The following is a 9,310-nucleotide window of genomic DNA, read 5'->3' as shown; positions in this document are numbered from 1 at the left end:
CCTGGGAATAAATAGATGATGGGAGAGATCTCTGTATTGTCCCCTGATATATTTATACATAGCTATTAAGTGAATAACCCCAATTTTGATCACCTCTCTGGGTATTGTAGTCTGCCCATTCCATTTATTACTTTAGTTACCCGCTCAAGCTCTGATATGTCCTTCTTGAGTACCGGTGCCCAAAAGACACCTCTATACAGTTCACCAAGTCAGCGATTGCATTGTGGCCCATGTATTAATGACCAAATATTCTGTGAATCTCTTCTATTCCACTATCTGTAGTGAACATTAGAGGGGTAAATATAACTCCATGCAGCGTATATACATTACTGGCCGCACGTCTACAACTTTTCACCTCCCTTAGTTTCTCCTATAAGGACATTATATATTCTGCCCAGGAAGCAGCGATGGCCAGCCTGATGGCCTCCTACGGAGAGATGGACCGCCAGCTGCAGGACGATGGACTGTACGATGTATCCACGATGATGGCTTCAGCATTGCTGGCCTGCTTTAAAGATGATGCAAGTGTCCGGTCTCTCATCTAAGAAGTGGACTGTAGGCTTTTTATATGGAATTTCTTTAAAAATGTTAGAAAAAACAAGTATTTTCTTCTCGCTTGCAGCCTCCACCACTCTTCATCATGCAGCACATCCTGAGGACCGCCGAGCACAAGGTAAGTGATAGCAGATAACACACCATACACATCTGTAGAGCCAGACACTCCTACGCATCAGTTATCAATCAGTTTCTGCAATGTCGGTATCAGAGAATGAGGGAATATTGTGTCAGTCCCTGCGGACACTCTCCACCCGCATGTACTCCATACATAATCTGCAGACTCGCATGCACCCTGCGCACCCGGATAGTGTGCAAGTTCTGAGGAAGGGGGGTCTAAAGCGAAACAACTGCCATCTGTTGCACCTATCTGTCTCTGTTCCAACTAAACAATGGAATGAAAGAAACCCGCAAAGTACTGATGAGTGCGGCAATATAATCCTCTGGATGTGGTGAAGACTCTGCTATGAACGTAGTTTGCTGAGCAGAAAACTGCAAAAACTCCAGAATAGTTAAGCGGCGCATATAATGAAGCGGTGCGACATTAGTTCTGTGTGCTGGATAACTTGGGTTTAGCTTTCCTTTGATGGAGCTGTGTGTTTCTTATGGGGTGAGCTGTAGGTTTGTTGCACAATTTGAGGCACATATAAGTTTTTGAACATTTTCTTTTCCACTTTGGGATGAACTGAAAACAGCATTTCAGTATTTATGAATGTGCGCCGTAAATGGAGCAGTAATATTATAGTATGAGTGTTACCAATCTGCCTTTACATGTAGTCATGTGGTGCATGTTTAAAACTATTCACAGCATTAGGGCAGAAACACACGGGTGCATGCGTTAATACGCTCACCGCTACGGAGCTTATTAGCTTATGATCCGGGGTTTTTCTTTTTGACTATTCAAACTCCACACTAGTGCGCACAAGTTTAAAAGAAAGTGCAGGAAGATAGATCCTTCCCTATCTTTTTTGCATGTAGTATTATTAACTACAAGCGAGAAAGATAGGGCAAGTCCTATATTTTCTTGCATGGAGTATTAACGCGCAAGAATCCTGATAATGGAAGAAAAACCATTGAAATTAATGGTTTTGTACTGTTATGCAGCTGTAAAAAATATGACCGCGTAACAGGATTAAAACAAGCCCATCTGTTTAAGCCCTTAGAAGAGGTGAGCATATATTTTTATTTATTTTTTAGACCAGATTAGAATGATTTTCAGGGAAGGGCTTATATTTGAATCCCTTCCCTAAAAATTAGTGCAGAGGTTGCCAGCATCCTATTGCTTTAAATGGGGCCGCCGCCAGCAGCCGCGACCCCATTCATGTGTGTTTGTGCACGTACGTGGGTGCGCTGGTTTTGTGCGCACCTATGTACGCACCAGCACACGCTCGTCTGACTGCACCCTTATATTGAAGTTGTACGGCTCCCTAGACGAGTGCCTACTTTTGCTTACCCTTTGTCCCAGCTCTGGTTCATGACATCTAAATGATTTGTTATCCTTCCAGTTCTTCCAGAATCTAAACAAGGAAGACATCACCCTGGAATCGGTAAGAACCTCATTACTACACATGATAAAGTATAATAGGGGCATCAGTCCTAAAAGTCCATTTACACGGACCGATGATCGCTCAAACGATAGTTTGAGTGACAGCTTTGAGCGATCATTTTGCATAAACTATTAAGTAGCTACTCAGCTACTTAATAGCTTATTATTGTGCAAATGAAGCCTGTAGCTGAATGCAGTTAATAGCCGGAGAGTTCTTATCTTCATTCAGCTTCTTTGTTCTCCTACGGGTTAAATAGTTGAAACAATGCTACCAGCACTACCCGCAGAGAACTCAGCGTGCGGTACTGATAAGACTGCAGGATGATTTTTAGGCTGGCTTGAATTTAACGATCAACTAGCAGTGCACAAAAAGTGCACGACAGCCGTGCATTTAGACGCAACAATTATCGATCAAACAATCACTTTTGAGCGATTTTTGAGTGATCATCGCTCCACAAAAATGGGCCTTAACTGCAGCACAGAATAGCAGTAAAATTCCCAGATTTCCGCATAAGCGATCAGCCGAGGTTATTAATAGTGAAGGGATTTCTATACATAATTGTCACATAGTAATGTGTAAAATAATGGACCACAATGTGGATTTCAGGTCACCTGACTCGGCAGTCCCCTTTATCCTATATTTACCATGCACAATACATAGCTATGGGTCTATAGTGATAATCCGGAAGTGAGAGGGCAGATACATGTAAATTTATGCTACTTACATCTGCTGCATTCACTACACTACAGATAACTAGTACTGCCTCCACCGGGGGGTATGAGGAGTCTCCGACTACGCTTCTCCCTACGGCTTTACAAGATCACAGTGATTACTTTGTGGGTCATTTTACCATTTAACTATTCTGCCCGTAATATTGTATTGTCCTTTAAGAGATGTTACTAGATATTGTTGGGGCAGATGAGAGTCTACGGATATCGCATCAATGAATATTATGTGAGTGAAATGAGCAAATCTTATTATTTCCAAGTCAGAATATGTAAAGTCATTAATTACAATGTATCAGATAAAAACCTCTAGGTCACATTAGAAAAGCTGGAAATTAGAGGAATCGCAGTCGTATATATTTCCTCCCAAATATATTTCCTTTCACAAAGCCCAGTAGTTACATTGTAGAACGTGCACTTAGAATAGAATTTGCACCAACATCTTTAAACCCCAACTTTCAATTAACCCTTTAAAAATACCCAAATACAATAACAGCTAAGCTTTACTGTTGTAGTAATTATTTTATTTTTCCTATTCCTCTATAAGGACCAACATGCGGATGATGATGAAGATGATGATGGGGTAAGAGCCTTTGTTGAAAATATCCCCAAACAGTATTCCTAATCATAGACGGAAGCCTTAAGGGTTTTTTCCAGGTAAAATGCTATTAATGATCAATCCTCAGGATAGGTCATCAATAGTTGATCGGTTGGAGTCCATCAATTGGAAGCCTGGCCAATCAGATGAGTCGGCATCCGCTGTCAGTGCCACTACAGAAGCTGCTACTCCAACCCCAGTGTAGTAGCTGGAGCTTGTGACTGCAGGCGCAACTGCCATTGATTGTAATGAGAGCTGTGCCTGCAGTTACAAGTACCAGACACTACACAGAGGTTGGCGCAGCAGCTTTTGCGCTGACCCCGTGCACTGCAGCGCTGACAGAATGCACCTGATTAGTTGATTGATTGAGATCCCAAGCAACAGACCCCAGCTGATCAACTATTGATGATTTATCCTAAGATCCTCAATACTATGTTTCCTGGAAAACCCCTTTTCTCAGGGTAGAGACTGAGATTTATCAGAGCCCAAAGACCGGGGCAGGAGGGGAGGGGGGTGGTAGTTAAAAATAACATAATTGGGAAAAACATTTTAACCAGAACTGACTGACTAAAGACTGAATCTCAGTTTGAGGTTTCTTACTGGGTAATTTAATTAATTACCAAACAATCCCTTTATAGCAGGACTTTCTGATCGCATTTCTTCAAATACTTTCCTGAAGTTATTCTATAGTTCCAGAAAATTCACATGGCAGAAATCAGAAAACAAAATGACTGCAACAAAATTCTTACCTCTTCTGTTGCAGCACATCTACATGAAGTTGGATGATGGCATCAGGATCCCCGAGAATGAAGTAAGGGAGATCACCGGTGATCAGATCTGAAATTACATGATTTACATTACAGACCCCCCAGAACTATGTGCCCCAGACCCCCCAGTACTATGTACCGCAGACCCCACAACACTATGTGCCCCAGACCCCACAGCACTATATACCCCAGACCCCACAACACTATATACCCCAGACCACACAACATTATGTACCCCAGACTCCACAACGCTATGTACCCCAGACCACACAATGCTATGTACTCCATACCCCACAGCACTATGTATCCCAGACTCCATAGCACTATGTATCCCAGACCACCCAGCACTATGTACAGCACATATAACCACACGGAGCCCATTATATGTTGCTTTATCCTCGTTAGTTATATATTGGTGTAATAAATGCCCCTCTTCCCTTTTATTAGTCTGCTAAACATGATCCTCCGTAGCACTGATGAGCTTTGTAGTCTCTTGTACTGCAGATCACACGGTCCTTAATCGTACTTCTATTTCCAGGAACCAGAGATGGAGACGATTGCAGAAGACGACGTCTCCACTACCGGGGAGGAGGAGCCAGTGATGGAGGACACTGCAGAAGGAAGCAGCGCCCCTACAGAGGAGGAGACAACATCTTGCTGCGCCTGGCCCCGTATTCCAGTTAGAAGACTCCTTAGAAGAGCGAGGGCCGGGATCACCTCCTTCATAAACACCATGTTCAGATAAGTATAGATAAGGATAAGTATGTGAAGTATACTGTAGTGATATGTATAGTAAATAGGCTTAAAAAAAAATAAAAAAAAATATCTTGAATATTATAGGGGTATTTAGAGTAAGACAGAATTAAAGAGATTTCCCAGGGAGAATACTATTGATGATGTATCCTCAGGATAGGTCATCAATAGTTAGTCAGCTGGGGTCTGTCACTTGGGACCCTGACCGAACAGCTGATTGTACACCCGCTAACAGCGTCTCAAATATACAGGGGTCAGAGCGGAAGCAGCGGAAGTCTCCACTCTGACCTCTGTGAAATGGGCGGCACTTGTAACTTCAGCACGGTTAACATTGATTTCAATGAGTGCTGCACTTGCAGTTACCAGTGCCAACCACTAAACAGAGGTCAAAGCAGAGACTTCCCCTCTTCCGCACCATAATAGCTGATTGGTTGTGATCCCGAGTGACAGACCCCAGCCGATCAATTGATGACCTATTCTGAGGATACATCATCAATAGTATTCTGCCTGGAAAACCCCTTTAACTTTTTTTTAAAATTAATCTTCATTTGTCTTAATTGTAGGTAATGCAGTGTATGGCTGGCATACATTAGAGCAGGATAGTCGTTGAATTCAGACCACATGACTGTCCTTCAGTATTGTCTGCTATGGACAGTAAATTAGTATTTCTGTGACTGTCCTCTACCTGATGGCACAACACCGGCCCGTCCTCCATGCATTATCTTCATACTTGGTGCATTACACCTGACCAGGTGATATCTCTATAGTAGCAGGGCACGATGTATTATATACATGGCATCATATCTATGCCAGCCCGAATAACTGGTCCGAGCTGCCGGATAACAGTAGAACTTGTAGTGTTAGTGCGCAGCCATGTAATACACTGCATTACTAGGACTCCCCTTTATAGGTGTTAAGGAAATTACATATTTATAGAAGATAAAATAATAAGTATAATATAAAGTATAAGATATAAGATATAAAATAGGTCAGTATAGCTATAAACTAAGTATAAGGCCTGGCTCACACAGATAAGCACGATATAGGACTGGAATCCTGCCCCTATATCGTGCTTGCCATCCATGTAAAAGCCCCATAGATGTGAGATGTTTTCATGTGAGAACAGCCTTGCATCATTTCGGAGATGAAGGGATCCTCCGGCACGGCTGTCACAACTGCGGCATGATATTGCTGAGTTCTCCCATTGCTTTCAATGGGGCCGGTGCTACTGCCGCCACCCTACTGAAAACTATGGGGCTGCAATGAGAGTTCACGCAGCCAGATAGAACATGCCGCAATTTGTTTATAGCATAGCGGTGCAATTCAGGAAAACATTGCTCATGTGTATGACCCCATTCAGGGGTTCATATTTGTGTGAGATTTGTGCGTCTCGCAACGCACAAATGTTGTGCGATTTTTTTTTTTTTTTTTTCCCCTTGTGAAGCCGGCCTAAGTATAAGATAAAGTATAAGATAGTAGACATAAAATAGGTCAGTATAGCTATATATAAAGTATAAGAGAGATTGGAGATAGGTCTCTGGTAATTATAAGACAAGATAATAGCAATAGATACCAGATAGGCTGTTAGATATAGCAGAATTAAAGTGACTCTCCAGTGGGAGGGGGGGGGGGGGGGCATTTTTGGAGAATGTCAGGGACTACAGAAGTAAATTCAGTCATGACATTTAATATACATAAAAATCATACAGCAGTTATTGTGACCGCAGGGGTTGTCATGACTTTACACCAATACTTCAGCCCCCTCGGTCATAGGGAAAAGCAGTAGCTTGCAGCACATATATTTTATTTCTACATAAAAGATGATGGTTGGATTTTCAATAACAGAACGTTTCTAATATGAAAGACTGGAGATTCGCTTTAATATGATATAATATAGGTATAAGCTAAATAAGTAGTAAATTGATGGTAACGTATGATAGATGATAGACTGGATAAATATAAGTAATGGACTAATATATATATATATATGAAATAGAAAATCTATGTAAGTTACGGTAAATCTCTGAAAATAAGGTAAATAATAATATAGGAAAATAAGGTATATATAAGCATAAAATACAAAAACAAAAAAAAGGTTAGATCTAACATAGTAAGATAAGGTATATATAACATAGACATTAAATAATAAAAAGCTTAGACATTAGATAGATATATGAAAATTAAAATGCAAAAATATCATTTATATAAGAATTAGAAAATCTATGTGAGTTATGGTAAATTTCCGATGCAAAATAGTAAGATAAGATGTATAAAAAGGCATAAAACACAAAAGAAAAAAAAAACAAGACAAAAAGGTTAGATGTTAAACAGTAAGATAGGATATTTATAACTTTATAATTTATTTATAAGATAAGAACAAGTTAGACAGCGATAAGTGATGAATATCTCACATTCAGTATAGGCTGGCAGAGGTCAGATATAAGCTGGACATAAGATAGATAGAAGTATATAATAGAGGTATTTTACCCGCTTAAACATTTCTGGCATTTTCCCTCTTCTCCATTGACTTCTAATGGAAAAAACGTCCAGTCTGAATGGTTGAATGGGTGCCAAGGTCCCAGAGGTGCCAACTGCACCCGTCAGGCTGTAGGTGCGCCAGAAATGTTTAACGATGGGATTATACATGTAAGTATAAGATAGAAGGTAAATTAGAGATGAAACAAAGGGGAGCCATAAGTTATATAGAAACTAGAGATAAGGGGGAGATTTATGGCAGCTCATGCGCCAAGATTTAATTCTATAACACAACATTTTTCAATCTTAACTATGTGCGGCAGATTTATGAAAGTCGTGCGCCTATTTTCTTATCCTTCCGCCTTGTCATGTCATTCTCTTTTTAGTCTAACCTTGTGGATGTGGTTTAGCTGGTGCCGAGGTTTAGACCGAATTTATAATGTGCAACTTTTAAAAAAGTTGTATAAAAAGTCGCACAACTCCTCCAGTGCTGAGAGGTTGTCTTCAGCACAAACCTTCACACCGCAGAGAAAGATTTACACATAATTTAACAAGCTGCGTGCGACATTATGAAGAATTAGGCGCATCTTAGATATCAGCCAAAAAGTCACACTAAATAATCACACCAAAGCTGAGCAGATAAGAAATCTCCCCCACGAAGTATATAAGATAGTTATAGAACAAGAATAGGGGAAATATTAGATAAATACACAAGTAGAAGGTAAAGTTGGTCGTAGACGCGCGTTAATTGTCAGCAAAACATACGATTCTGAGTGTTCTTACAAATTTCCTCCACCACCAACAATCTGTCCGCCAACATCATGGGCCGCAGTTATGGCTGCTAGTTGGCTATAATCTAGAATGAATCATATCAGGTCAGTTTGGGGCTGATGAGATCTTATAAACCAGCACACAGGAGAGTATCCTGATATCAGATATTCCTTGTCCGTGCGGGCTCATATAGCTTTATAATGTCATCCGCCCAATACAACAAATGAACAGCTAAGTCATCCGTCAGCCAGTTCCCTCTCGTGTCTACGACCAGTTAGGGTTATATAAGGTAAGAATGAAGGGGGATATAAGAAGCTATTAAGTAGATATAAGACATAAGATAATAGGATAAGATTATTAGTAGATACAAGTCATATAGAAGCTGGATATAGAGATGAGATATATAGGAAATATATTACATATTTGTGTGACAGCCCATCCAGTGTGAACACTGCAGTGAACCAGGGATCAGCCGATCGCCACTACTTGGGGTCAGGAAGGAATTTATTTTTCCCTCACTTGGGGGTTTTGTTTCGCCTTCCTCTGGTTCACATCCCTTATATGCAGTAAATTCTATAAATTGTCCTGGATGGTAATAATTAGTCTAAATACAATATTACATAGGAATAAAGAGTCATGTAGTCTATTCACGGTGTCTGCGTCTTCTTTTGTGTCCTGTAGTTCATTATGAAATCGCCACCAAAATAAAGCATGGAGTAACTAAATAAGGCTCTATTCAGGTTGCTACTATATATATATATATATATATATATATATATATATATATATATATATATAATTGTAAGCAGGATCCTATAACAGGTAGGTTTCCACATTAGGAAATCAGGTGGCAGCAGAGGCAGGCAGAGGCGTAACTTAAAGCTCCTGGGCCCCAATGCAAAACCTGGAATGGGGCCCCCAACTATAATGCTTTATTCATAGTTCTGGGCTCCCTATATGGAGAAGAGAGGCCTTATCGGCCCCCTAAGGCTCCTGGGCCCGGGTGCAACCGCATCCCCTGCATCCTCTATAGTTACACCCCTGGAGGCAGGTGACAGTAATTCAGGGTGGTTTATTGCCAAACTCTCACCGAGCAGTGTGGATGTGATTTCAGTAACT

The sequence above is a fragment of the Eleutherodactylus coqui genome, chromosome 4, assembly GCF_035609145.1.
Source record: "Eleutherodactylus coqui strain aEleCoq1 chromosome 4, aEleCoq1.hap1, whole genome shotgun sequence".
NCBI lineage: Eukaryota > Metazoa > Chordata > Amphibia > Anura > Eleutherodactylidae > Eleutherodactylus > Eleutherodactylus coqui.
This window is presented reverse-complemented; position numbering follows the sequence as displayed.